Source organism: Aedes albopictus, chromosome 3 (assembly GCF_035046485.1).
Source record: "Aedes albopictus strain Foshan chromosome 3, AalbF5, whole genome shotgun sequence".
NCBI classification, from domain to species: Eukaryota; Metazoa; Arthropoda; class Insecta; order Diptera; family Culicidae; genus Aedes; species Aedes albopictus.
In genome coordinates this window covers 36,595,407-36,618,378 of record NC_085138.1, presented here as the reverse complement: position 1 = coordinate 36,618,378, position 22,972 = coordinate 36,595,407, and the positions used below count along the sequence as shown (strand labels likewise).

Genomic DNA, 22,972 nt, shown 5'->3' with positions numbered 1-22,972 from the left:
CGGTTGTTTTGAAATAACTGGCAATGTGGCCATAACGCGGCGCTGTCACATTTCGAATCGCGGTGCAAATTCGCCGATGTTTTATCTTTTGGCGCTAGTGTCACCAAGTGTGCACCCCAATATAGTTCCAACGAGAGAATGTGCTAATTTACTATAGGGAAATAAAAATTGTATTGTTGTTTAAGTCATTTCTAATTGAAAGTGGTAAAACTGATTTTCAATAGTTTGCTCAAATTTCGTTGCTGAATTAATGAAATAATCATACACATCTTGTTATTTGAGCAAATGCAGCTTAATCTCTGAGTAGGAATATTCAAAGGTGCGCGAGTGAAATATTTCTTAATTTAGCGCCATCATGGTGTCGGAAGGAGTTTTTAGGTGGGAAAGTCACCGTCGATGTCGCTACTGCGCTTGATTTTTCTTTACACAAGATTTTCAAGCAATTTTGTTCGAGCATGTTCGTCTGTTCTCTGTGGCAACACTATAAGCGGCATGATGGAACCGTGCCGAAGCGCGCTAAGTGTTATTAGACCACTAATGTAGTTGCATTTAGTGGGTGATGAGGTACAAAAGTAGCATTACAGCGTGCCTAACCATTATTCTAGCACTTCTAGACATTAAATAAACTGCAGCTTGGAGAACAACCATACAATTGAGTCAAATTTAATAGTTGTCTCATGAGAAAACTATTAAATTGGACTCAACAGCATGCATGCTTTCCAGGCTGAAAGAGCGAACCTATATAAGAAGACCTAGCAAAGTGGCCAAATACAAAACAATAATTCAATTTCAGTAACAAGCTTCACCAAGAGTTTGGTATAAATGAGTCAAACAATGCTAATTCTAATTCTATTTCATCGGAAAGATTCCCGTCGATGTCACCTCAGGATGTGATCGAACAAGTTCTGGGTTAACTGCTCCTGCATTGGCTTCACGTCCTTGCTGAGGAATAAGAAAAGATGGTTAGTTGGACACTTACTTAAGAACCATGAAGATTTTACATTTTGAAATTTTGTATGAAGCGTAACACAACGCTAGACCTCCTCCCTCTCCCATTTGCGTTACGTAATATTTGAACGAGCCCTAATTGTACAGTCCTGAATCATTTGAAGATACAATGACATTTTCAGGTCATTAAAAAGTTATCACAAAAGGAAAGTGATTTCCGCTCACACAAACTATAAACATACCTACAAACCCCATTTTACGGTAACTGCACAACTAGATGTAAATTTCGAACATGTCAAAATCTTATTTACTTCGTGAATCATTTTCACGCATAAGGCAGCATCCATTCATTACGTAACGCTAAAATCTACATTTTTTGAACCACCTCCCCCCTCCGTAACGCTTTTTTGTATGAAATGTTTATATGGGCCTAGAGCGTTACGTAATTTGTGGACGGCACCTAAGTAATTCAACAGATCCAATAGTAAGAAATCAAAGGTTGTTTTTCTCAGAGATGGCGCCACCACATTAAAAGTAAAATCATTTTTCTTGTATGGACAAATCGCTGGCTTGCACTTGTTCCGCATCGCAGCGATTTGTACCCTGGGGCAAAAAGTTGCAAATTAGAAACAAAATCATTATGCCTACGCGTTTCTTCCGGATTCTTTACAGTAATAGAGAATTTATTACGCCACCATACAAATTGCAAGCTGTTTACTTCTTTTTTTCTGACTGGCATTTTCCACCCGTGCTGCGCATGATGTTTCCGAGTGGATAGGTGCAGGCGGCGCCGCTGTATATGTGAAAAACACGTGGAACACGAGCGCCATCTATGATTCCGTAGCGCAAACTTTTCTGCTTGTTTACACTATTATCACGTTTACCGCATTTATCAGAAAAGCGCCTCTACCGGCACTCTAGCAAAAACGCAGCTGATTACTTCCTATAAACTAGCAAAAACTAAAAGATCCTACCTTCGTGCAATGACATTGCGGTTCGTTTCACCTGCAGCTCCCCCGCTGGAAACACTACTATGCCCTTACAGAAGCTTCCGTTGCTTTGCTCGAAAATTCGCCAACTTCTCCGGAACACGAACAGCCACCATCCCCACCAAACTTTCCGTCCTGCTAGAAAGCAATCGAATCGGTTAAACACTTTCAAATTCCTCCAAAATAGTTGGTCAACACTACTTACTCAAGCCCCGCCATCACTGCACCACTGCACATCCTTTGCTTCCAACGGGAAACAATCCTGTTTCGGCCCATGGAAGTGCGATACCACCGGGTAACGTTTATCACTGGTCCACCGGATCCCACTGCAAGGGATCCCCTGCGGCGTCAGTGCAGGTTCGATGAAAGGCCCCCGGGAAGACGATAACTACGCGGAGGTTGCTACTTTTTTTCTGCTGCCCGCTTGGAAATGCCTGGTAGAAATCGAGTAAAAGTCTACTAGATAAAAAATAATGTCTAGTAGATATTGAAGTAGATATCTCCTACAAGTCGACTAGAAATCTCCTTCCAATGCAACATTTTGTCTACCTCAAAATGTGGATGACAGATGATATCTACTAGTTATCTTTCAGATATCTACTAGACATTGGGTATTAGACATCTAGCTGATATCTAGCAGACATCGATACGTTAAAAATCTTCTTTTTCTTTCTTTTATTTAATTTTTTTGTTTTTCAAAAGCAAGAAACAACAACAAATCACAGAGAACAGACATCCAAGTCCAGTTCCGAAACTGTGTAAGGAATTTAACGGCCATTTGAAATCGGCAACACAAGTGGCAATAGCGTGGCGCTGCAATCGGTTAATTTCCCATACTAATTTAATTCACCACTTGAAATGTTTCAATTCACCACTGACTGTGGCAATATGGTGTTTGGCGGCGTTAGTGTTGTCATCGTATATTGGTTTGCAACCTTACTCAAGTGAAGACTCAAAGCCTTACACAACTTTCTGAATGAAATTTGTTCTAGCCTGGATGTCTGTTCTCTGTGAACAAATTGCTATGTTCATAAATTTTATTTTCTTACAAATTAAATAAATATTTAAAACAAAACCTAAATGCTAAACTTATTAATAAATACATTAGGAGTGTGTTATCGCATTACTTTTACTGGATGACTTACTCTATAAATCACTGACGGAACTCCTGGATGGATCCTTCAATATGTGGATAAACCCATGTGGACTAGTCACCCGACGACGCTGGGACAACACACTGGCGAATCTTATTGGAAGATGCTCCAGCAACTCCTGGACCAATCAATCTCATTACAAAGTAACTGGGATGACACGCGAGCGGAACTCCTTGGGGAGTTCTTCAGCAACTCCTGGATGGATCAGCTTACGACGCAGTTGGGAAAACACGCGAGCTTATTTCCTTGGAGGACTCTCCAGCAACTCCCGGATGTATCTCCTTTCGACGCAGCAGGGACGACATGTAGATGGATCTCCTTGGTGAACTCTCCGGAAATTCCTGGACGTTCTTGGACGAATTACCTTACGACGCAGCTCGGACGATACGCGGGAGGATCTCTGTACGACGCCGCTGAAACTGTGCCTCAATCCCTAACCCTTCCCCCTTATTTATTTATCAGAAACGAAAACATCCACGATTATAACTTAACCCTTTATAAGGCCGAGAAAACTAAAAGAGTTGTCATCGCATACTATTATGGAAATGATTATATACATGATTACATGTACAAAATAATTTTTGTTTGAAAGAAACTCTCAAAAATCTAGGTGGCAATATAGTTGCCACTGCCCGTTTAGGCCAAAAACGCTGGTGGCAATATAGTTGCCACTGCCCGTTAACCCCAAAAACGAGCTTTTGAGGTGGCAATAAACTGCCACTGCCCGTTTAGGCCACCAGCGCTGGTGGCAATATTCTTGCCACTGCCCGTTTAGGGTACTTTTCTTCTTTTGACTTCGACAAAAAGCCGGAAAAGAGATTTTAGAGTGGATTGGGGCTTAACCCATAATATAAACTATGTAGTTCAGCTCATGTTAACCCAGAATATGATTATTTCTTAAAATATTTACCAAATCTATAATTTTACAATAAGTTTGAGCTAATTTTCTTCACGCGGTCAAAATTAGCCATTTTTGAGACTACAAATGGCTCCTAAATGGTTGTTAAACCTTTGTTTAGTACCAAAAAAATACCAGACGTTGTTAGTAGTCCCAATTTCGCGTAAACAAAAAAAAAGTTCGAAATAAATTGTTATAAAACAGAAAAAATCCAAGCAGTAGGTGGCAATATAGTTGCCACTGCCTTATAAAGGGTTAAAACATAACAAAAGCCGGAAATTCTTACAGCAAACGGAAGCTCTAGAAACTTCGGGATCTACGGCAGCTTGCTTCATCCGGCAGTTTCGACATCAAGGGGTTCCGACAGATGCTTGCGTAATTTCCTACAAATTAAAGATTTCTGGTGAAATTCTAGATTTTCAGCTCGACCTTCACGTAAGAGCAAAGAACTTACCAGCAGAAGCAGGCAGAATAGACGGTAGCAGCAACAATTATTCGATGTCCGGCAGTTTCAAAATTCCATCAGGAAACTCTATAACTCCATCGGAGATTGATCGCTCACAGCTGCAACGAATACATTCTAAGATTATTTTTAGTTAAAAATCACTGAACTCGGCAAAATTGGTCCAAATTCTTCAACAAACTCACTTTCTCACAGAACTTGATAAAACATGACACGAAAGTTTTTCGGCGCGTTTTTTTCCTGACAATCGTGCACATGGTCAAATGTCATGGGTGTAGTCACAGAGAACAGACGAACATGCTCGAACAAAATTGCTTGAAAATCTTGTGTAAAGAAAAAACAAGCTCAGTAGCGGCATTGACGGTGACTTTCCCACTCAAAAACTTGTTTCGACACCATGATGGCGTTTTCTAAAGAAATATTTCACTAGCGCACCTTCAAATTTTCTTACTCAAATTCTGAGCTGTATTTGCTCAAATAACAAGATGTTTATGATTATTTCATCAATCCAGCTACAACATTTGAGCAACTCATTGATTATTAGTTTCATTATTTTCAATTAGAAACAAGTTGAACAATAATTCAATTTTTGTTTTCCAAGTAAAACCACCACATTCTCTTGGTGGAACTATACTAGGGTGCACACTTGGTGACACTAGCGCCAAAAGGTAAAACAACGGCAAATTTGTACCCCGATTCGAAAATTGACAGCGCCGCGTAATGGCCACATTCCCAGTTATTTCAAAACAACCGTTGCAATGCTTTACACAATAGCACTACATGAGCTTGGACGTCTGTTCTCTGTGGTGTAGTCAAGGCCAGAACCAGACAAAAATCCTAAAGAAATTTAGGGTGTGCGTCTTAGCGAGGTAGATATGAACTCGACAAGTAGACTTCCTTCCGAACGGGTGCCGCTGCGATCACAACAAACACGCTTAAAAATCAGAACACTTAAATGCGTGAGTGCTACCCAAAATCAGTCAATGCAACTCATCTGAGTCACAGAGAACAGACGTCCAAGCTCATGTAGTGCTATTGTGTAAAGCATTGCAACGGTTGTTTTGAAATAACTGGGAATGTGGCCATTACGCGGCGCTGTCAAATTTCGAATCGGGGTACAAATTTGCCGTTGTTTTACCTTTTGGCGCTAGTGTCACCAAGTGTGCACCCTAGTATAGTTCCACCAAGAGAATGTGGTGGTTTTACTTGGAAAACAAAAATTAAATTATTGTTCAACTTGTTTCTAATTGAAAATAATGAAACAAATTATCAATGGGTTGCTCAAATTTTGTAGCTGGATTAATGAAATAATCATAAACATCTTGTTATTTGAGCAAATACAGCTCAGAATCTGGGTAGGAAAATTTAAAGGTGCGCTAGTGAAATATTTCTTTAGAAAACGCCATCATGGTGTCGAAACAAGTTTTTGAGTGGGAAAGTCACCGTCGATGTCGCTACTGAGCTTGTTTTTTTCTTTACACAAGATTTTCAAGCAATTTTGTTCGAGCATGTTCGTCTGTTCTCTGTGCTAATTATCAATGGGTTGCTCAAATTTTGTTGCTGGAGTAGTGAAATAATCATAAACATCTTGTTATTTAAGCAAATATAGCTCAGAATCTGAGTAGGAAAATTTAAAGGTGCGCTAGTGAAATATTTCTTCAGAAAGCACCATCATGGTGTCAAAACAAGTTTTTGAGTGCACGGTCAGAAAATTCACACAAAACTGAGCTAAAGTGGGACAACTCAAAATTGAGTAAATTTTTTTTCCAGCGCTAGCGCTGGCCCAAGTGCGAAAATCTCATCAGTTTAAGCTGTATAATATTCTTGCTGATGTGAAGAATATTATACGGCTTAAACCAGTTGGATTTTTGCACTTGGGCTAGCGCTATCGCTGGAAATGCAATTTACTCATTTTTTGAGCTGTTCCAGTTTAGCTCAGTTTTGTGTGAATCTTACTCATTTTAGAGTAACTTTTTCTTAGCGTGTGGGAAAGTCACCGTCGATGTCGCTACTGAGCTTGTTTTTTCTTTACACAAGATTTTCAAGCAATTTTGTTCGAGCATGTTCGTCTGTTCTCTGTGACTAGGGTGCACACTTGGTGACACTAGCGTCAAAAGGTAAAACAACGGCAAATTTGTACCCCGATTCGAAATTTGACAGCGCCGCGTAATGGCCACATCCCGTTATTTCAAAACAACCGTTGCAATGCTTTACACAACTGCACTACATGAGCTTGGACCACAGAGAACAGACGAACATGCTCGAACAAAATTGCTTGAAAATCTTGTGTAAAGAAAAAACAAGTTCAGTAGCGACATCGACGGTGACTTTCCCACCCAAAAACTTGTTTCGACACCATGATGGCGTTTTCTAAAGAAATATTTCACTAGCGCACCTTCAAATTTTCCTACTCAAATTCTGAGCTGTATTTGCTCAAATAACAAGATGTTTATGATTATTTCATCAATCCAGCTACAACATTTGAGCAACTCATTGATTATTAGTTTCATTATTTTCAATTAAAAACAAGTTGAACAATAATTCAATTTTTGTTTTCCAAGTAAAACCACCACATTCTCTTGGTGGAACTATACTAGGGTGCACACTTGGTGACACTAGCGCCAAAAGGTAAAACAACGGCAAATTTGTACCCCGATTCGAAATTTGACAGCGCCGCGTAATGGCCACATTCCCAGTTACTTCAAAACAACCGTTGCAATGCTTTACACAATAGCACTACATGAGCTTGGACGTCTGTTCTCTGTGGTTTCATTAAACTAAATAAAATATTTGTTCATTAATAGTTGTTAAATGATCAATTTAAAAAATGCATAATTAATACTCTGTTCAGATTTCTTGCAGCATCTATTTTAGTATTGAAAATTCATAAGATTTTGTCACTTAGTATGGAGATTGAAATATTCTATTTCAGACGCTTTCACATTAGCCTTTCATCGCCAGCAGCTGATCGTGTACACGCTAACCTGAAACTACCCATCGGCTGGGTCTATTCTACCCGGATTTTCATGCTATTAGCAGATGTCAAAATCCGGGTAATCGATCTCACACCAGAAGAGTAAGATTCACCCTGATTCTGGGTAAACCGGTTTTTGAAAAAATCCAGATACCCATTCTTTTCAGTTGGTTGTCGCTGTCACAATCTGGGTAAACATCTGAGTAAATCAGACTTGCGAAAAAAATTCTCATTGGTCACGGTACTAAGGTCTCAGGTACTAAGTGGTGGCGGTTCCAGCGATCTGTTTAACTGCGAAAAATTAGATGTTTCGGCCTATCGAGGAATTCCTGGATGTTATGGGCGGCGAAAGCTAAACACTAATAAATCGGTAAGTTTTCTCGTTTTGTTTTTCAAAATGATTCTATACACATGATGAATATTTTCAGATATTCTTTGCTGCTGCTCAGCTGATTCAGTTCGATGCCGGCGACCCGCATAATCACGAACTGTAAATTGAACGTTTTTCATACTGTAGATGACCATAAACAATTATCATTTAACCAATTCTCAGACTGTTTGAGATAACAGTAAGATAACCATTCCATGTACAGATTTGCCAGTTTGACAAATGGTAAGCCGCCAAATTACAGTATGTGGAATAGGCGGTTAAGATAGGTTACCATAAAAAATCGCTCGTTTTCTCGAACAAATTTTTCGCAATACAGTAAAGGAAACAGTCAATGTATTATCCAGTTTTTAAGACAACTCACTGCATGGCAAATGGTTAGAGAACAATTTAACAATAAATCTGCAGGAAAAACGCACACTATATGTGTTACTATTGATTTAAGGTTTTCCATGGTTTTTTAAGCAAATGATATATGGGTCTAGTGCATTTGAACCATTTAAAAATAAAAAGGCGGTTATGTGTTAACTGATGATTTATTTATTATACAATACATATTTGCCATCATATTTATATTGTGGATGAACAAGACGATTTACCTTCATGCAAAGACATCCTCGCATCATCCAGCGCATCCGGGTCATTCCGAAAGCAGTGATGACTGCTGAAGTTCTCCGACTCGCGACGCATCTTATCGTACGCCCGGCAGCACATACGGCGATTAAAGTTGTGAACATTCCTGGGCGGCAGCGGATTTCTAATGGAAAGAGACACAATTTCCACCGGCATCAAGACGAATCCTTCGCTTCTCCCGGATTGTGCGAAACATTCTGCAGTTGCAATTTCGGGCAGGATGCTATTGAATTCCTTTGAATTCCAGTTCGTGAATTCTGTAAAATATTATTCATGTATGAGATAAAGCACCAAAAAACAAAATAGAATTATCATTCAAAACTTACCATTTTCTTTCTCCAGTTATTTCAAATTGCTTACCGCGAAGTGATTCGTTTGAGTTTTTCGTTTGTTTTCACTCAGGTGGATAACGTCGTGGATAACAGAAAAGATTTTTTCGTTTTTTCTACAAAACTGCAAACTGTGGCGTTTGATTGGTACATACACCAATGTGTGCAACTATTTGGCAAACTGTTGAGTTTAAGTGGCATACAGTGTAATACCCATGTGTGAGTGTGTTGCGCAAATATAATCACAAACCATTTGACAAATGGTCATTCCAGTTTGCCACCATGTTTCACTAGGTTTCATCGCTATATGTTTTGACAATTTCTACACAATATGACATATTGTTACAACTTGGTATGCGTTACGTAGACCGTTCTTTATGATCGAATGCTGGAGTTTCATAGTTTTCAACAGAAAAGCACCTGTTCGTGATACAGTAACAGTGACAGTTAAAGGAGACATACTGTTTGGACCTTAATGCAAACTGTATTTTTCTATGCGGGGAGGCCTGAAACGAGACCGGTCAATACCGTAGCTCGATATGGGGCCAACTGATTGGTTGATTTTATGCCATTAAAAAAAAGCACAGAATTGCATAGTCGAGTGGCAGCACTGCGAAGAAGCAGTCGTGATTTTGTGGTCGGTCCGATAATTCGTTGGAATTTTGGCGTTTTTTTGTGATAATTATTGCAAAGTTGAGTGTTTTCTGTGAAAGTGTGGTCACCCTTGATTGCTGAAATTTAAATTTTCTCCAGAAAGTGCCCGTGAAAGAGCAAAAGTGATTGTTTTTTTTCTTTTCATGATTCGGTCTGTTAGCCATTAGCCATTTTGTTCCATGTTAGATCTCATAGTCGTGATGCGGTTTTCTAGTTCAATGTGTGTGTGTGTGTGTGTGTGTGTGTGTGTGTGTGTGTGTGTGTGTGTGTGTGTGTGTGTGTGTGTGTGTGTGTGTGTGTGTGTGTGTGTGTGTGTGTGTGTGTGTGTGTGTGTGTGTGTGTGTGTGTGTGTGTGTGTGTGTGTGTGTGTGTGTGTGTGTGTAAGAACGCTGCATATGCCTCAGTGAAAATACCACACCCTATGTCATAATGTTGTGATAGAGTGAACGAATACCAAAAAAACATAAAAACACCGTGGATACAGCGTGCAGTTGGTTAAGTGATGGCGACATGTGTGAAGTGAATACGTACCAAGGGAATGCATGATGAGCCATGGAAATGGTTATGCTGCAACACGGAGATGGGGATCGTTGACTGCTAACTCAGCTAAGTATTTTTCTGGCGATAGTAGGATTAAGGAGCAGGGGGATAATTTATTGAACTCATATACATGGGCTCATCTGTTTGTTTTGAAAGTGAGACATTGGCGTTAATGAATTGGTGGTGCTTACGTGGTATTTTGGTTCACCCACGTTTACAGTTGTGTTAGTCGGAAAGCATTAATGGACTTATCCACCGATGAACCAAATTCATCGCGGTCCGGGAATTTTGACACTAGAGCGGGGCCATTCCAATCAGAATCGTTAAACTCTGATTGGAAACGGCCCCGCTCTAGTGTCAAAATTCTCGGACCGCGATGAATTTGGTTCATCGGTGGATAAGTCCATAGACAATGTTGATACCTCCCCTCCCAGTGATTGTGCAGATGCAGTTTAGAATCGCGTGTTGTCTTGCTCTCCCATAGTGGTTTCTGCTTTAAGTGGTGTTGCTTGTACGTACACGTTGCAATACACGAACACTACCTGAGTTACTGGTTGAAAATAGTAAACAAAAATCAGCTGATCCCAGCAAAATCAAATGGGCATATTTTCAACCAGTAAATTTGCATTAGTGTTCGTGACGCCGCGCTGCGAAACCACTATAGATCTTGTCTCCCTCTTGACTTAGAACGAATTCTTTGATAGTGTGCAAGCACGTACGGTCTTATCCATCATGAGGAGGGTTTACTCGGTCCGAGAGTTTTGACGCTGGAGCGTTGTCGTTTCCAGTCAGAATTGATCGATTCTGATTGGTGGCGGCCCCGCTCTGGAGTCGGGGTTCTCGGACCAAGTGAATTTTGTTCATCGGAGGATGGTTGATTATAGACGAGTGCACCGATGAACTGAATTCATCGCGGTCCCAGAATTTTGACACTAGAGCGGGGTCGCTTCCAATCAGAAGTGAAAGATTTCCAATCAGAATTGAACAATTCTGATTGGGAACGACCCCGCTGTAGTGTCAAAATTCTCGGACCGCGATGAATTCAGTTCATCGGTGCACTCGTCTATGGAAAACAGATGCATTTTTGGTACACACAGTGCCGCCGGTCTGGTTTGAGTTGCGCGGATGAAGGATTAGTTTATTATAATGAAACATGGTGTGCATGATATGGGCTTATGGGAGAGTATGTGTTTGGCACTGTCCACACGCTTAGGCGCCAGGTCGGACCTGGCCGCGTGAATCCCTCGTATTGTATCTGATCTTGGTGCGTATGAAAGCATAGCGTCTGTCTGAACAAATTTTTCGATAGTGTGACCGGGTTAGTCTGCTCTGCTGTTTGGTGGTGGTGTGGGGCAGTCGTACATACTGCCCGTTTGTAAATGAGCGGATATGTCAGTATGTCTTACTATGTACACACCGCATAGACGGTTGGTTGGGTCTGGCCGCGCAACTTGGCAGCTCTCTTTGTGTGTGTTTGATCATGTGTGCTGAGCATGGACTTATCCACACGCTAACCTGAAACTACCCATCGACTGGGTCGATTCGACCCGGATTTTCATGTTGTTAGCAGTTGTCAAAATCCGGGTAACCCGAAAACCCAGATTCGCTGAATTTGGGTAAAGATCTGGGTAATCGGCACTTTGTCACTTTTCGGCTTGAGAATATGGCAGCGGTCAGGAGAACGCTGGAAACTATGAATATTTTCGCAATAAATATGCCGATAAATGACGGGAAAACAGTGTAATTATTCCGGGGAACTGTTTTCCAGCATCAGGTAAGTGAATAGCACGTGGCAACTGAGAGCTTTTTAATCAAAATCTAAATTGGAAATAAATTAACAAAATCGAGGCCCCGGAGGAGCTGGGTATCGTTTACCCAGATTTTGCCACCATCATCGGTAACCCAGATTTGAGTAAAGGTGCCTTTACTCAGTTTAGAGTAACTGCAGTTTTGCTCAGTCTGGGTCGCTTTGACATCAATCTGGGTAACTGAGGGTTAGCGTGCACCACCGATGAGTGGAGTTCGCTCGGTCCCATGATTTTGACACTGGAGCGGAACCGTGTCTAATCAGAAATTGTCCAATTCTGATTGGAGGAGATCCCGCTCAGGTGTCGGGATTCTCGGGTGATGGTCGATCGTGTGGTTGGGTTTGACTGGCCGTTAGGGGGGTGGGTTTCCCGTTTCTTTCAGGGTCATACAAAAAACGTGTCGCAGTTGGGATAGAGGAGTTTCTTCCTTTTTAGCCGCATTCGGGGTTTGTTTATTTCGCGGGCGATTTACAAATGGATGAGGAAATGTAATTTTGTCATACGTATAGGTAACTGGAACCATCTGGGAGGGGGTTTTTAGTTTGGTCTTAATTATTTAGAATGTGACTATAATTTGCAGCTCGATATCTGTATTTTTCTTAAATAATCTCCTGCTTTAGTTGCAATACTAGTAACATACTAGTTTTTCAGCCGAGTATTCAAAAATAACATACATTAAGTACATCACCGCCGTGAGCAGCCTTGAATAGAGTAGTTTAAAACAAAGAATTTAATGTTTATTTAATATAGGATTACTTGAATATTTTACATACATGACATTAATATATTGATTGAAAATGCATATTAGTATCGTCCATGTTATATGTATGCCATGGACAGGTTTTAACATATATTTAATTTTTTTTATAGAGATAGTTACAGCTCCGTGATTATTTAAAATATGTTTCATTTCATATTTATTTATTTGTTCTTTTAGTATTTTACTAGCTGTACCCGGCAAACTTTGTCTTGCCTACTGCGTTTATTGACGTTTCAAGTCCCTAGCCAAGCGCCCAAGTCCCCGTTCAAAATGCATGAAAACCCGATTTTCAAAAACTCTCAATTTACCCATGTTTTTTGCCTCATAAACCTTCCATGGGTGAAAACTAACAGAACAGAACTAAGACGATCAAAATCGGACCTTCCGTTCGCAAGTTATGCGCGGTCCCACGTATGCCACTGCATTTTTATATATATAGATAGATAATTCACCTTATTGTATACTATATTTATTACTACTATTACAATATTCACAGGTCGATGGAAATAATACTACTTCTAGGCAAAGAATATTTCTTATAATTACCTATATTTTTTCTCTTGACTCTAGTATGTATATTTTCTCTAATTATCGGTATGTTAGCACGATTTATTGTATTGTACTATATCTATACTGCCATTTTAAGGGCGGACGGGACGGTCGGGTAAATATCCGCCATTGCTCTGTTGCTACTAAGATGGTAATCTCAGATTCTACTTCATATTTTGCAACAAAAACCTATCATTGTGTATGCTCACTTGCACTGCACATGCTGATTGTTTTTCATCATCTTCAGTGCAATAGAACTTGAGATTACCATCTTCAAAATCGCGAGGAAAATTGTTAGAAAGAGAGGCAAGATAGGAAAAATAACACGGCGTCCCGTTTCACCTTAACCTGTAGCGGTCAAGGCTTTGTTAGACAAGTGTTTGGCTTATTGCAGCACACACATACTTATTATACCATGCATACCATTGTTCATTGATTATACCATTAACTATATAACTATATAGGCTTTGAAAGGTGAGTCAGGTCATCATTGAAGTTGAAACTGTACAACGAAGTGGATTACCAGCCAGAATATGGCGAGGAGATTCTGTAACATCCTGGTACACGAAAAGAAATTTCCATATCGAATGTATAAGAAAATGTTATACATTTTTGCCATTTCGTTTTCCTAATAGTGTGTATTGAAAAGTGTAATATAATGCATAACGAACAATAAATAAAAATTATAAGTTTAGCTTATGAATGTTATTCACTAATCGTAATGACTAGTATTAGAAGTGTTATAGTATTTATTTATCATATCCAATGAAATTTACTATCGTATGTTTTGATTATTGGTTCTAATTTTTTTTCTTCATTTTCAAAAATAAGAATAAAAGGGAATAGATTTAGCATTGAGTCTGGCGTAATATTTATTTATTCGATAAAATCACTTCAGCATTGGAAAAAAAATAGTCTGGATCTTGGTCCCGACTAATCATCTGGGGAGCGAACGAGCCTTCTTGAAATCGTGTTCTAGGCATCTCATGGCGAATTTAAGAGAAAGTTTGAGCTCTTGCCTGATCCACTCAGACAGCGACGGACGTACAATGCCGCAAGCGTTTAAGGATTCGGCTGAAGAAATTCTTCGAGACGAAGACGGAACTATGGAGATGGAAGACAGCAGCGATTCAGCCAGTGCTTTCATGATTCCTGCCGGGATCAACTCCGTCGGCTTCAACTCTGTCGAAGAGGAAAATTTCATAAGCTATATCACTGAAAAAGATAATTAATTATTAGTACCTACCGTAATCTACAAGTACTCTTTGTCTTTGATGTCGCTACACACCTCTAAATCACTTTTATTTGCTTGCGCCGAAAGAAAACGAGCCACAATGGCTTCCTCCGTTCGAAAATTCGACGGTACCGTTTTGTTTATGAAGGGGTTATTTTTCAAAGCCTGATCTTAACAAAATTATTAGTTAAAACTTATACATTTTGACCATAACACAAAACTTATACATGGTATAAGGATATGTTATTAATGATATTAAGTTCTAACATGAGTGCAATAAGATGATGTTATAAAAGTAATTAAGGCGTATCTAATGAAAAACATAAATTGAAACTTATGAAGAAAATTATTAAATTTCTTTTCGTGTACAGTAGACGTTCGCTAACTGCAACATGTTTACGTTTCAGTTACCGAATGAAATTCGATAACTGCAACAACTGACAGACGTCAAAGAACTGTCAGTTACTGCAGAATGCAGTCAATGTGCATACGGAAAACATCGCATTGCAGCAAAAGTGCATGCGAAAAACATCGCATCGCTGTTGACATTTCATTTTGACGGATAGCGGTGCGATAACTGCAAAATTGTTGCACTTAGCGGACTCGCAGTTAAAAAGCATTGCAGTTAAAGCGTTTGCACCGAGCGAACGTCTACTGTAGATATGTTATTCTTTCCCAATAATTGCAATGTATTTGACGCACCAATCTTTTTACTAACAATCACTTAGAAACAGCGGTGAGTTGAATTAGGAGTGGTAATTAAATTAACCTTCAATGTTAAGTGGAACTGCATGCAGAGCAAGACTCGACCTATGATGATGGCTACCTACATAGTTTATTATAATACATTTCTACTCTTCCAACCCGATATAGGTACCCGTTAGCGAATAATGTTTATTTTTTTCTTTATTATCATTTATCTTATTTATTTTTGCTATATTATATTTCACTTCGTTATATACATTTACATTTACACGGAGAAAAAATATTAGTAAACACAAACGAATTTCAGTTTGATTCAACCGGAATTTCAGGTTGAATTTGGCACAAACCAAATATTGGTTTGAATTTACTTATCGCGGTAGTTGAAACTAACCAAAGTTGGCAGTTGTAGATTTTGTCAATTTGCCGTTATTATCAACAAACTTTTGTTTGAAATTACCAATATGCCAGTTGTTTTATTTTGACAGGTTAGAAAACAAACGATGTCGGTAGTTGTTTCAACTAATACTCACGGTTTGTCTTTACCAAATTTAAGTTTGATTTAACCGGAACTTCCGTTTGAAATAAACTAACGGGTTTGTTAAAATTGCTTTTGCTTTGCCCCTCTTTTTTGTATTTGTATATGTCTACGAAAAAAAAACGAAAAATTTGAAAAAATAAACAATATTTTTATTTTTTTATTTATTTACCCAAGACTGAACCTTTCAGCGGAAGACCAACCTCCAGATTGCCGATATTTACAGTTGTACTCCCAGGAACAGCCTCCTCCCAATACCGATGTAACAATCTGCTTATGCTGACCGTTCGATCGATTGATTTCCGGCGAGATTTGGGGTGCTCCAGAGCGGCTTCCATAATTAACCTGATATTCATTGCTTTTGGAAGGAGCTGGTGATGCGGCCGGCTAGCAAGCGTTTTCTATTGTGGGAATCTTTTACGGGAAATGATTGCTAGTTTGTGGTCCTGGTTGAAGCCCTGGCCGAGTGCTCAGCTTGGTTTTTCCATTGTTCCTTCTCATCCTGGCTTGGTTTCTTCAGCTACGGTCGCAATTCCGCCATCATAGCTTCTTCAGTCCCGAGTGCGGTGAAACCTCGGGAGAAACGGTGTGGCCCTTCAAGAAGGTTGCGTCTTTTACTTGGTGTTGGAAATATGCGAGGTTTTTCGAGATTTTTTCCTGGTGTATCTGAAATTTGAAGAAGCAACATAATTTGATTTACAAAATCACAGAAAAATATTTTTTAATAATCTTACCTTGTAAAAATGAGACTTTTTTTTTATCACAAACTTCGGGTTGCAACGGCAGCATCAGTACAGAAGAGCAGACAGGGAGTGTATGATGTCCGCAAAGACTCTTCAAATGGCTGAACGAAAAGAGCTAGTGGCGAGGCTTCTGGGATGGTTCTAATGAAACAAACTACTATTTCGGTTTGTTTCAAACTAAACTTCCAGTTAAATTTTCCTCAAACAAAAACTCGGTTTGATTTTACCCGGCTGTTTGTTGTAACAAACCAAAATTGTGGTTTGTTTTTTTATTACAAACACATGAAACAGTCAACCCAAAGATTAGAAAAAACAAACCATGATGTTTGTAGAAAACAACAAATTTCCAAATTTGTTTCTACCGGAAAGGATTTTACTAACCAATATTAGAAACAACAAACAAGCCAGTTTGTTTCAACCGCCATTTTTAGTTTCGAAACAACAAATTTCTAGATTGAAATAACAAACAGTGAAGATAGAAAAACAACTAACAGATTTGTTGTTTCAAACCAGCCTAGTTTTTCTCCGTGTATATTTCACTTCGTTGTATATATTTCATTGCATTATTGTTTATGTCAGTTTTATGGGGTAGGGAGGGTGCATCAGGGCATCTTGAAATTATTTGTATTAATATTCATTATTTAATATATTGTTGCATATTTCCCTAATTGTATATTATTTAAACATCCAGATTAAGTACGAATTGATACCTTTTTTTATTTCACTACAGTATATGTACAGTATATTTTATTTCAGCACACTAACTACGGACGCTTAAATGTCGCATGTTTCAATAGAAAAACACCTAAAAACGCAAGTGGAGTTTCAAAATAAACTTTGGCTTTTATCGCATTTGTTTGACGTCAAATATATATAAATTCTTATCTTGACAAAATATTTCAAAAGTTTATATCCAAATATGATGTTTGACATAAAAACCTTAAAAATGTCGAATTGTAACATGAGACATTTATACGTCCGACAGATTATTGAATGTACCATATTTTATTGATCATTGATTTGCCATATTTATTTATACCATATTGTATTTATATTAACATATTTCAATATAATATTTCATCCTAAAAAATCATAATATGAGCCACATAACTATGTGGGGTGGGAAGTGTGCATCAGGGCATCATTGGACTTACATCCAGACGATGGAGTGGATTTCCTGACAGAGTAAAGTGAGAGAAGACACTATTACATCCTTGTAGATGGATTCTTCAACTTTAATTCCTTCAATTCCTTATACTGTATTCTTTTACTAATACATTATTACTAGAACAATTGTCTATCCTACCAGCCAGGTTGTGAAAGGACAGACCAGCGAATAATATTAATTCAAATAATCTACAATGATACTTTATTTCCGTTCCGTTAAATTTCGTTGCAAAATATTTTATTATTTCATTATATTATTTATACCATATTTCAATATTATATATCATTATAATAAATCAGATTATTGACTATATAACCATATGGGGTTGGGAGGGTGCATCAGGGCATCATTGAAGTTGTAACTGTACGACGGAGTGGAGTGCCAGCCGGAGTGAGGTGAGAAGTAACTATTACATCCTTGAAGATGGGTTCTTCTATCCCAACAGTTGCAATGGATTTGACGCGCCCTTCTTGAAACAAACCATCCCATAGAAAGCTTGACAAGTAATGGGAATTTCATTATGCACCTTGTTGGATCATACTGTTGGAAGGAGATTCTCTTTATCCCGCGGATTTCGCGTAAGTGACTCTACTTACGGGTCCGCCACACCCCCTTTTGGCCCTTCATACAGCGGTATGTTGAATTCAAAGTGGTAATGCAATTCAATTTTTACTGTTAAGTGGAACTGCATGCAGAGCAAGACTCAAGCTAGGATGGTGGCTACCTACATACATTAAAAAAAGCACAGAATTGAAACCACCACCCGATCGCACCCGAGCGCGTGTGGGCAGTGTTGGCAAAAGCAATTGAAAATACTAATCTGCAGCAGGTTTGGCGTCAGCTGTTCAGACGCCGTGCGTTTTGTTTCGTTCGCGTTTGTTTGTTTGTTTATTTGTTTCAATCGAGTCGGTTTGCGTCGAACACAAATTATTTTGAAGTGCCGTAGTAGTTTCCATCTGTGTGAATATCATGAAGTGCAAGGCGTTTCTGTTTCCACAGCAGTACAAAGCATCGAAATCTTAAGTTTTATTGCAATCGTAATGAATAATGAAAAAAACAGAGGAAGAGTTGAACTTATGCAAATTTCAGATTTTCATTTTAAGCTATTTTCACAAACAATAATAAATCATGATTGAGTTTAGAGCACTATCAAACTTGCATCTTGTCATTTCAATTTGAAGAGGAGAGAATCGAACATATTACTTTCACCCTTAAGAAGCATTTATTTATTACGTAACGCTAAAACGACAATTTTTGACCCCTCTCTAGGGGCGTCACGCATTTTGTGGACGGCGTCTTCTTAAAACTCAATCTAGAAATCTTTATATAAAAAAAAAAAACAAATGGTGCACGTCCATAGCGAGCTCGTACATTGAAACATATTTCTATATTTCAGTTAACGGAATCTGTTTTCAATCGCATTACCTTACTTTTCAAAGCACCTCTGTCATCCCAAAAACGTTACGACCTTCATGAGATCTCCGTATTTATGTATCTGTCCTATCTCTCACTTTGCCTAAAAATTATAAAATGATATTTATCGTAAAAAATGGGAAACAAAAAGCGAAACAAAGTTTTTGGCAACACTGGACCGAGCGACGAACGAAGCAAAATGAAAATAAACAGCAAACATATTGAAAGAGAAGAAGAATAATAAGAAGCCAGTTGTCCGGTCTCGTCTCAGGGCGAGGCGAGGGTGCTGGAACTTTGGCCGGGACAACATTTCTAGTCATAAACAAATAGTGATTCGGCTGTGATGTGATTTCAAAATGAATTTCTGAAAAAAACGTGTTCCGAATCATAAACTTTTTTATTTTATTTTTGTTTGGTTTGAAAATAGTTATGGGGAATCTCATATGGTTCATGCTCTGCAACTCATTTATTTTAAAAAGGGTAGAAAATACCCTGATGACCAACGTCAATATCAGGGTAACCTTTACCCAGATTTGGCAGCCAATATTGATAACCCAGATTTGAGTAAAGGTACCTTTACCCACTTTAGAGTAACTGCAGTTTTGCTCGATCTGGGTCGCTTTGACGTAAATCTGGGTAGCTGAGGGTTAGCGTGATAAACAAATCGTTTGACAGACGTGGCCCCAGGAAGTTGCGGACAGCGACGAGAGCGACAATCTGTATCTTGTACTATATGTATATGTATATTTATATATGTATTGTCGGGCCGCCACCAAACCGGACTTCGCACAATCAAGTCGCGACGCGACCCAACTCGCGACGTTTTTGAATCATGTCAAATGTAGTGCGCATTCTTCCCGTTGTTGTCAGCAACACAGCGCACTAGATGCGAAACAGTTGCGACACTTGTGGACCAAGAAAATTGCAATTTTTGCTTGAATGTCGGTCTTGATTCCAACCGGATAGATACTATAATATCTTTTCCCAGCACCCATTTAAAATACACGGTGTAGAAAAAAGCAAAAAGTTTGCCGGCCACGCTAAGAAAAAGTTACTCTAAAATGAGTACACGGTCAGAAAATTCACACAAAACTGAGCTAAAGTAGGACAACTCAAAATTGAGTAATTTTTTTTTCCAGCGCTAGCGCTGGCCCAAGTGCGAAAATCTCATCAGTTTAAGCTGTATAATATTCTTGCTGATGTGAAGAATATTATACGCCTTAAACCAGTTGGATTTTTGCACTTGGGCCAACGCTATCGCTGGAAATGCAATTTACTCATTTTTTGAGCTGTTCCAGTTTAGCACAGTTTTGTGCACGCTAAGAAAATGTTACTCTAAAATGAGTAAGATTCACACAAAACTGAGCTAAACTGGAACAGCTCAAAAAATGAGTAAATTGCATTTCCAGCGATAGCGCTGGCCCAAGTGTAAAAATCCAACCAATTTAGGCCGTATAATATTCTTCACATCGGCAAGAATATTATACGACTTAAACTGATGAGATTTTCGCACTTGGGCCAGCGCTATCGCTGGAAGAAAAATTTACTCAATTTTGAGTTGTCCCACTTTAGCTCCAAAATGAGTGAATTTTCTGACCGTGCACACAAAACTGAGCTAAACTGGAACAGCTCAAAAAACGAGTAAATTGCATTTCCAGCGATAGCGCAGGCCCAAGTGCAAAAATCCAACTGGTTTAAGCCGTATAATATTCTTCGCATCAACAAGAATATTATACGCCTTAAAATTATGAGATTTTCGCACTTGGGCCAGCGCTAGCGCTGGAAAAAAAATTTACTCAATTTTGAGTTGTCCCACTTTAGCTCAGTTTTGTGTGAATTTTCTGACCGTGTCGGAGAATTTGTACCGCGATTCGAAATGTGACAGCGCCGCGTAATGGCCACATTGCCAGTCATTTCAAAACAACCGTTGCAATTCTTTACACAACTGCACCACAGCACAGAGAACAGACGTCCAAGCTCATGTAGTGCAGTTTTGTAAAGAATTGCAACGGTTGTTTTGAAATAACTGAAAATGTGGCCATTACGCGCGCTGTCAAATTTCGAATCGGGGTACAAATTTGCCGTTGTTTTACCTTTTGGCGCTAGTGTCACCAAGTGTGCACCCTAGTATAGTTCCACCAAGAGAATGTGGTGGTTTTACTTGGAAAACAAAAATTAAATTATTGTTACACAGCAAAAAAAGTTGTTGAATATTACATCGAAATCGCTGCAACCAGGTCGTTACATCGATTGATAATTATTACACAGCCTGATGTGCTCGACGGCTGTTGATGTAATAAACAGATCCGATGTAAATCTTGCGATGTAATTTATTCGACGTACATTTATACGACGTGAATGAAGCGATGTAAAATGGAAACGATTTCAAAGGCCCTTCTATAGCCGATTAAATTGCATTTTCATTCTTTTTCGCTTAGAATGTTATATAGCTGAAGTAAATCTATGATACTAGATCTATATTAAATTCAAGTTAAAAACACAATTTAATCAGCAATAGAAGAGACGGCAATGAACAATCAATAAACACTAAAACAACTAAGCGTTGAACTATAAAGTTCATTGCTTTTTTATTATTTTTGTCCCAAGCGGGATAGAAATTAGTCTATGGATAGAGCCTGCACATGATCTTAATGTTTTATTAGCATTTACAAATGAAATGAGAGCTTTCTTTGCATGCAGGACAATACTACCACTACCTATATATCTCGAGAAAATCCAAAATATAAACCAATCGGAAATTGCGAATCTCGCTTTGGTTATGCGGGCCTTTGTACACTTGTATTCCATCTTTCTTAAGGCCGCACGGGACGACGTGTAATTTTTCCTATCTTCCCTCTCTTTCTAACAATTTGCCTCGCGATTTTGAAGAACCAAATATGAATTTCCACTGCACCGACGTAGCTAAAACTTTAGTCGATTGTGCACCACAAGTGAGCAAATGAACGATCAAATTTCTAGTCAATAATATGAAGTAGAAGTTGAGATTTGCATCTTACTAGCAACAGAGCAATGGCGGACGATTCAACCACCGTCCCGTCCGGCCTTAATAGTGAGCAGCCTTGCTGGCCAATCGCTTGACAACCTTGCTTCTTGGCAGCGATATGAAAGCCTTGGTGGGTTTGTCGATGATCAAAACGTTGGTCAGACGGGTGGCGAATACGTGTTCGTTGGCATTCTCGAAGTACACGATTTCTCACGATCCCAAGGCTTGTCACGCTGGATCCTAGTTCCGCAACGAACAAAATTCGGATAGATGGCCATGCATGCACATATCGGGTTCGAGCTTGAGCACGTCCATCACCCGTGGCGATATCGTAGCGAATCATTCTGGTGGATGCTCAGATCCGGAAAGTGGGTTATGATAAACGGCACCTTGTTTAGGCCTATCTGGACGCATTTCACCTTCAGGAGCTTGTGCTTGGCTTCCTCCGGGGTAGTACGGTGAACATTAAAACGATGCCGTACATTAAAGATTGATGACATCCATTAATCCGGCCGGGTAGTTGGGGTCAATGCGAACCTTGACATCGATTTAGATGTGACGCTGCAGATCTTGGTGACCTCGGTCAAGACGTGTTTCTGACAACTCAAGCAGTTTGGGCCAGTGGATCGACGCGGGGCAAAGGTAACCCTGGAGGCGTTCAAACGCTTCAAATGTTTTTTTTTTGGTACGCGAGCCATCTTGATACTTTAGAAGAAAAAGGAAACGATTGTTCCCGCCGGCGCCAGGGATAATACAACACTGACTCGAATATGGCTGCGTAGCCATCCTGGAAATAAACATTATAAACATATAAACATGATTAACAATCAATTATGTATTAGAAATAGATCAATAATTAAAAAAGAGGGGGAGTTTCTCAGGAATATCTCCGGGAGTTCCTCTGGAATTCTTACAGTAGTTCCTGGGCATTTTTTTTCAGGAGCTCCTCGATAACACTAGTTTACAGGATTTTTGAACTCGGTAAGCTAATGATCATTTTTGGTGTAGAATCATGCCCTAAGTTCGAAAACGAGAAGGAAAAAAATTACAGCAGAGCGGAAATTTTTTCGACTTTCCATACAA

At 39.1% G+C, this 22,972-nt stretch overlaps 2 long non-coding RNA genes and 1 pseudogene across 4 annotated transcripts; all 3 read right to left on the bottom strand.

Moving 5' to 3' along the window:
- Positions 1-472: 472 nt before the first annotated feature.
- On the bottom strand, positions 473-2,352 carry LOC115255769 (uncharacterized). 2 transcript variants are annotated; one of them, XR_003892315.2, is made up of 3 exons: positions 2,143-2,352; positions 1,923-2,075; positions 473-942 (listed from the first exon to the last, which is right to left on the bottom strand). It is a non-coding gene; the product is annotated as an uncharacterized LOC115255769 (long non-coding RNA). The 2 variants fall into 2 exon arrangements; XR_003892316.2 differs by having other exon boundaries at positions 1,923-2,072.
- Positions 2,353-4,244: 1,892 nt separating this feature from the next.
- Positions 4,245-4,732, bottom strand: LOC109429008 (uncharacterized). 2 transcript variants are annotated; one of them, XR_003892319.2, is made up of 3 exons: positions 4,638-4,732; positions 4,444-4,553; positions 4,245-4,372 (listed from the first exon to the last, which is right to left on the bottom strand). It is a non-coding gene; the product is annotated as an uncharacterized LOC109429008 (long non-coding RNA). The 2 variants fall into 2 exon arrangements; XR_003892318.2 differs by having other exon boundaries at positions 4,444-4,569; positions 4,638-4,731.
- Positions 4,733-21,701: 16,969 nt separating this feature from the next.
- On the bottom strand, positions 21,702-22,587 carry LOC109405192 (small ribosomal subunit protein eS4-like; annotated as a pseudogene).
- Between the last annotated feature and the right edge of the window lie 385 nt (positions 22,588-22,972).